Raw genomic sequence first — 7,426 nt, forward strand, 5'->3', positions numbered from 1 at the left:
CTGGGGTTGGGCTTTGCCATCTGCACACTGGTGAAAGGATTCTGGGGAAGCGCCCGGCAGGCCATTGTGCTTGTTCTGTGACAAGCCCTCCTGGAAAGGTATAGTTTGACAGGGGTGCACTGACCCTGAAGAATGAGTCATTGTTGCGATCTTCTAAAACCCTCAGGGTCACTCCAGGGGAACTGGGCTGCACGAAATAACCATAAAGAGGCAGAGAGACCTTTTTCTTTGGGGTCCTGTGACGGTTCCTCTGACCTTAAGGGTCTACAGAAAGAGAGAGAGAGAGACTCACACTGCTGAACCCTTTTACTGGGGAGAAGCTATCCAAATGAGGCAAGGGGTCAGGTTTCAGGGGCTGAGTCTAGCTTCATGATGTCCACTGTCAGCAGGTTGACTGACATCTAGGGAGGCCACACCCAAGGGCAGAGCAAGAGAAGGGGACACACAAAAGGCGTTTCCATAGAACATTCTATTCCAAACTGAGCAAAGGGGTAATATCACAAAGGAACAGGTGAGCGCAGCTCAATCCATGGGGCCACACGCCTATGTCTGAAGATGCGTCCTCAACCTCCGGGACTGGGGCAGTGTCCAGGTCACTCTGAGATGTAGTGACGGCCAGAGCCTCGCCACTCAGGGAAAACGAATGCGAAATCCTTCAGCCTGGCTGCCACAGTGATGTTCGGCCACAGCCCTGCACGTTGTTTTAGTCAGCTTTCTCACTGTGGAATGTAGAGGAGGAAGAGCTATTTGGGGGCTCCTGGTTTCAGAGGTCTCAGTCCACAGACAGCCGGCTCCATTCCTCAGGGCTCAAGGTGAGACAGGACATCATGGCCCAGAGTGCGTTGGAGGGAAGCGGGTCACATGATGGTCAGGAAGCAGAGACTCCACTCCCCGATACAAAAACTATACCTTAGAGCCACTCCCCCCAGTGCCCCACCTTGAACACGGTTGCGTGTCAATTCGGGTCCTTCAGTCTTCTCTTGATTGAGCACCTACTCTGTGCCAGTCACTGGGATAAGTCCTGGGGAGCTACAGCAATTAGGAAATGGGGTGGTGTCCAGGCAGCTACCCTCAAGAACCTGGGCTTTCTATGACCCCCAAGTTTCAGAAGAGGGACAAAAATGGGGCAGTGTATTCCCCAAAAGAAAAATCCACGCACTGATTCAGTAAGTAGTGAAGCACCTACTGTGGGCCAAGCCAGGTTCCACAGCAAGCAGGACAGAGGAGACCCCCATCGTGAGGCTTCCACGAGACACCAAATCATCCAGGGGGAAAAGTTGTGTATTGTGAGAAAGGCTGCGAGTGCATTGAGTCTGGATTTGAAAGGGGGTGAGGGTGTGAGCGGCACAGGAGAGGGACATCGGGCGCCCTGAGGAGGGGTCCTGCCCGGCCTGATCCAGGAGCCACAGAAACCCTGGGACAGGAACAGGGAGGGAGCAGGAGCCAGGACCAGGAGAGAGGACAGGGCCCCCTGCACCATGGGGAGGACTCTGGCTTTCACCCTGGGTGACACTGGGACTCATCAGGGGGCCACCTAACCAGGGCCCCCTGCCCTCAGCGGCTGCCTCCCTGGGTGCAGAGGGGCCCTTAGGTCCCTGGGGGCTTGGGAGCCACACGCCTGTGGGCCTCTCTCTGGGCCAGCAGCGGCAGCGCTGGTGACTCGCCAGCCTCTCCCGGGTTGTGTGGGGGGTGGGCAGCTGTCCCCTTTACTGCCTCCGGCTGGCCTCGGTGCCCCTTCCCAGATCGAGTCGCCCCCTCCCGCCCCGCCGATCCCGACAGCCGGTCGGCGCCCGCGACGCCCCTGTCGCAGTCGCCCAGGGAAGAATTGGAGGTAACCGCGCACAGACAGATGCTCCGTTTAAAGGACCGATTCATCTCGCAAAATGCCCCACTTAGGACTGAAATGGCACGCCGCAGAGCGGGTGTCTTGGTGGCATGTTAATGAAATCGGGAAAACACTGACGGAGCCGGCTGGGGGGGTCCAAAGGAGCAGTGGACAAGGACAAGGCGGGGACTCCCGGCCTCCAGGACCACAGAGCCTGCCCTCGCACCTGCCCTCCCCTTCTCCTCCACTTGACAATGACATCAAATCAGATCCACTCATTATTATTCTGTGAGTCTCATCAGCCATCGGATTCGCTGTCGCCCACTTCAAGGTTCGATTCTTAGCACCACATTTAAATAAATAAATGTCTATCAACAACTAAAAAAATATATATATATATTTATATATATATTTATATATATATATAAATAATCATAAATGATAATAAAAAGGGCTGGGGATGTAGCTCAGTGGTAGACTATCCCTGGATTCAATCCCTAATACCACAAAGATTGATTAATTAATTAATTATTAAATAATAAATAAAATTTAGCTGAGCAACTACAAAGTTAAGACTACTTGCTCTTTTGACCCCAAAAAGGAGTCTCTAATAAAAAGTTAATTACCTTGCATCTTAAAATACCAGCTCATCTCAAAATAGGCAGCCTTAGAGAACTCAAACCACACACACACACACACACACACACACACACACACTTCATAAAGGTTAAAACCATTCCATCAAAATAAAGCATATGGTCATCCACATCTGCATTTATTACATCTAATTGGAAGAGACACAGTCAAGTACATGAATATTTTAGCAGTTTCCAACCTGCAAATCACTGAGCCAAGCCCCAATTGCTTGCTCATCAGCACACGCCCAGCTTTGCTACATCAGGTGGGAACCATGCCCCACGGCTCCCTCATGGCTGCAGTGTTCCATGGGCTTTCGTTCTAAGTCCCTTGTCATTTGTGCTGCCTTTCAAGAGCACCCCGTGCTCAGAAAAATTTGAAAAGCCCCTTCTCGCCAGGTTTATGCCCTTGATTGATGTCTGTGGAACACTATAGGCAACCGCACGTTATTGGGCAATAAAATCAAATAGAAAATCTGAATCTCTTAATGTAACCTCTGACTGATCAGCTTTAATAAAGAGATTTTGGTGATTGTTGTTTAACCCACTGAATGTACGGTGAACACATGGGAATGAGAAGAGATTTATTTTCTGAGCAATTCTGAAAAAGTCCAGAGTTCTCCTACAGAGAGTAAGATGAGAACAGGATGGTAGTTATTTTCCAAAATATTGGTCATGTGGGTCTTTGGGCTCAGTATTTCCACCATGTCTGAATATCGCCTATCAAATTATGCCCCTAGGGTTTTTTTTTCTTTTAAATCAACTCACTTTTTAATTTTTTGGCAAATTTGGCATCATTACATAAATGAATAAATCTAGTATCACTTGCCTTATTTAGAAAATGTGTTAGTCAGGAAAGGCTAAGCAATGCTGCAATAACGACCAGTCCCAAGAGTTCAGAGGTTTAATATATAATCAATATTTCATATTCAGTGTCCACTTAGAGAGTTGGGTAGAGGGAGGTGAGGCCATTTTAGGACATGTGGCCTCCTTGGTCACTGAACAGCAGATGGGAACACTAGAGGGTGATTCACTGGTTTTTAAATCCTGGACCCAGAATCCAATGGCCAAGATTAGTCACATGATCCTGCCTAAGGGCACCAGAACCAGGAGATGTGGAGGTGCACAGCAGATGTCTGTGCTGCAGGGGGTGACCACAGAGTCAATCAGACAATGTGACTAAGTTCTCCCCAGAAAGCTTTATGAGAACGCTCTGGGCCAGAACATTAAAAAAGAAGAAATAGCAAGAGACACAAATACGTTCAAGACGTGCTTAGCCCCAAGCTGAAACTTTCTCCTTACCCGCTGTGAAAGGATTTAGGAAAGCATCAAAACGGAAATGACTTCCTCACCGTGTGACTCAGGGTGATTTAATGTGTGTCCCTGATTCAGTTTAAAAATACCTTCCAGAAAACCCCAACCAGGGAAAGAGTGTCTCTGCAGCAAAACGGAAGCCTCGGCGGATGTGCTGTGCTGCTGTGAGAAGATGGCTTCCCTCTCTGTGCCCTTCCTCCCCATCATTCCAGTCTAATCGGGAGAAAAACGTTCCAAAAGTTTCCTACTGAGGGACATTTTACAAAACAAAGGGTATCTAAGAGACTGTCACAGCCTTCCTAAGGGACTGGAGGGACAAATGCCATACATGGGGTCCTGGACAACAGGTAAAAACCAAGGAGGGCTGAAGAAAGCACGCCTGTGGTGTGACTCTGTCTCCATACTGGTTTGTTAACTGTGACCTGTGACCAAAGCAGAAGCTGAATTTCCTCCCATGGTCCAGCTCCGAGGTCCCACGCATCACCTCTGCATGTTCTGTTGGCTGAAGCAGCCGCAAGCCTGCCGAGCTCAGGGGAGGCACGGAGACTGCACCTCTCACGGGGAGACCCTGTCCAGGGTTCCTGGCCATCTTTAACTCTGCGCTGAACCTGTGATGTGAGCTCATGGTTCCTGCTGGGGAAAAAAAAAATCGCAGGAGGCATGATCTGGACTAAGTTCTTCACCAGGCACTGACCCACTGGCTAAGAATCAACATGGAGCCACGCACGCTCCAGTTCAGCCCTCTAGGCTGAAACGAAGCTCTCCTCTGATCTCATGAGAATCAAGGTTCCCCACAGCCCAGTTTCACGGGCAGGATGATGAGGTCCCCTCTGCTTTAATCCTGATGTCCACCAACCAGCGGCTGTGGTCTCCTCTCCCCGTCCCAGCTTGCGGGACAGCGGCTTTGACACGCAGTGACCAACCACTCTTTGCTATTTGCTTCTGCTTTCTCCGGCCTTTCTGTCTATAAAACCAAACTCCTCTTCAGAACACGTGTTCTATCTTAGGGAAGGAAGAGTGGCCCAATTCTAAATGGCAGATGAAGCCAACGAAGGTCTTTAAACGACATTTGTTCTGATGTTGTCTGTAGACATTCCCTTTACGTCACCTGCCGGAACAACTGCTCGCAGGTATTGCTATTTATGACTCTTTTATTAAATATTTCTGTACCTGGCTTCGCCTCCACACTGTGAACTCCTCACTCCTGCGGGGATGTTGCTCTTCTCTCCCAAACTCCACGTGGCCTCAGCTTCCCCGCCATCCCCAGGGCTCCCCCAGGCCCTCTTCCAGCCTTCGTAGCCTCTGCGCTGTGCCTTTAGACGCCCCGTGAATGTCCTTCTGTTCCCTTGGCCGGAGTCTTTCTTCCCACAGATGAGCACGTGGCTCAGGCTCTCCCTGCCTCAGTCTCTGCTCAGGTGTCACCTTATCAGAGAGGTTTTGAGCGTCCTGTGTGGTGAGTGCAGTTCCCCGACCCACCTGACACTACTGACCTCCCTTCCCACTTTATTTATAATATGGCCAGCCTCCATTATCTAAGGGTTCTGTTTGGTTTTGGTACCAGGGATTGAACCCAGGGGCACTTAACCACTGAGCCACATCCTCAACTCTTTTTATATCTTATTTTGAGACAGGGTCTCACTTAGTTGCTTAGGGCCTTGCTAAGTTGCTGAGGCTGGCTTTGAACTCGTGATCCTCCTGCCTCAGCCTCCCAAATTCCTGGGATTACAGGCATGTGTCACCACGCCCCCTATCTATGGGTTCTGCGTGCACAGATTCAACCAACCTCAGGTAGAAAACCTCATGAAGGAGGTTTTCAAGGGGAAAATAATTGCATCCATACTGAACAAATTCTTTTCTTGTTGTTATTCCCTGAGCAATGTAGAATAATAGCTCTTTGCATAACATTTACACTGCATTGGGTGTTTTAAGTAATCTAGAAACGATTTAAAATATACTGGATGGGTGTATAAGGAGTATGCAAGTCTTACACCATTTTATATAAAGAACTAGGGCAACATGGATTTTGGTATCTGGTAAAGGGGGTCCCTGGAATCAATCTCCCACAGATACCAAGAGATGACTGTGTAGATAATTATACATATAATTATGATTTTTTTAAAAATTCTGTTTCCCGGGCTGCAGCTGTAGCTCAGTGGTAGAGCGCTTGCCTGGCTTGTGAGAGGCACTGGGTTCCATCCTCAGCACCACATATAAGTAAATAAATAAAATAAAGTTCCATTGACAACTAAAAAAATTTTTTTTAAACTTTGTTTCCCATTGCCAGAATGTGGGCAGGGATGTGTCTGTTTGCTCACTGTGATCATAGTTATGACTCTTCAACTTCTCTGTAGCCAAGATTCTTGCGTTGTGACTTCGCGTCTCTGCTCTCCAGCAGTGGATTCTCTTTTAACATTGTGCTAGAGTTTGGATCCTGAATATTCCTAGTGGCACATGTGTTAAAGGGTTAGTTCTAGTTTGGGCTACTGAGAGTCGGTGGAATAGTTAGGAGGTGGGGCCTAGAGGGACATCTTTGAGTTACTGGGGAGGGGCGTGTCCTCAAAAGGGATGCTGGAACCCCAGCTCTTCCTCTTTCTTTCTCTTGACTTCCTGGCTGGCCTGACGTGAGCATCGCTGCTGCACCAATTTCTTCCCCGCCATAGCGTGCTCCCTCACCACAGGGCCCAAGGCAACAGGGCTGACTGACCATGGACTTGAACCTCTCAAAATGTAAGCCAAAACAAACCTTTCTTTCTAAAAGTTGATTCATTTCAGGTATTTGCACAGTGGTGGAAAGTTGGCTGACACACCCTTGTGACTTGTCCTTCCAGGAGAATGTGATTTGATTTAGCCAACAGAAGTAGTTCAAGTCATGGATGAGTTAAGAGGCATACAGCACCTGTTCCTTCTTTGAAATCCTGCCACATTCATGTGAACAGGATTGATAACGGATGATAACAGGCTCATGACTCATCGCCTTAGCCAACGACTAGCTGGCCACTCATGTGAGCAAGTCCCACCAAGATCAGCCAAGCCTGCCACAAAGGTGATCTGTAGATTTATTGTTTTAAACCATTGAGTTTGGGAATGGTTTGTTACGCAGCATCACCTGTGGTCCTAGATAACTGATACAAACACTTAGCCCCATTCCTGGTATAGAATCATGCTCAATAAAAATTTGCAACACAGATGAATCAATGAATGAGGAGAAGGAATACATTCACCTTATTGGTCGTTATTACTCCAACTCCATATACAGTCTTTGATAAATATTTGTTGAATGAATGAGTAGAGAATGATTCCAGGGTTCTACTGTGGGGTGGGGTGGGGATGAGAGAGATCAAAGAAGATTTGTCTTTCAAGGGCTTAAAATAGTATCTGAGCGGGAAAGGCAGTATCATTCATCTAGAAGGGAACTAATGCTTGCGCCTGTCTGACCAGGAGCTTTGGGCCGGCTGTGGCCCAGGTAAGGGCTCTGTGTGCAACACGAAGAGGTACTACCTGAGAAGTTTTCGAAACAGGAAGAGCTAGGAGCCAGCCCTGGCCACAAGGCTCCAGGCCCTGAACCTCAGGTCAGTTTGATGCAGTTGCCAGACCCTCTAGACCTTCTGACTCCCTGTCTCTGGACCTCTATAATCCCCAGGACTATTTCTCA

Source organism: Urocitellus parryii, chromosome 9 (assembly GCF_045843805.1).
Source record: "Urocitellus parryii isolate mUroPar1 chromosome 9, mUroPar1.hap1, whole genome shotgun sequence".
Classification (NCBI taxonomy): domain Eukaryota; kingdom Metazoa; phylum Chordata; class Mammalia; order Rodentia; family Sciuridae; genus Urocitellus; species Urocitellus parryii.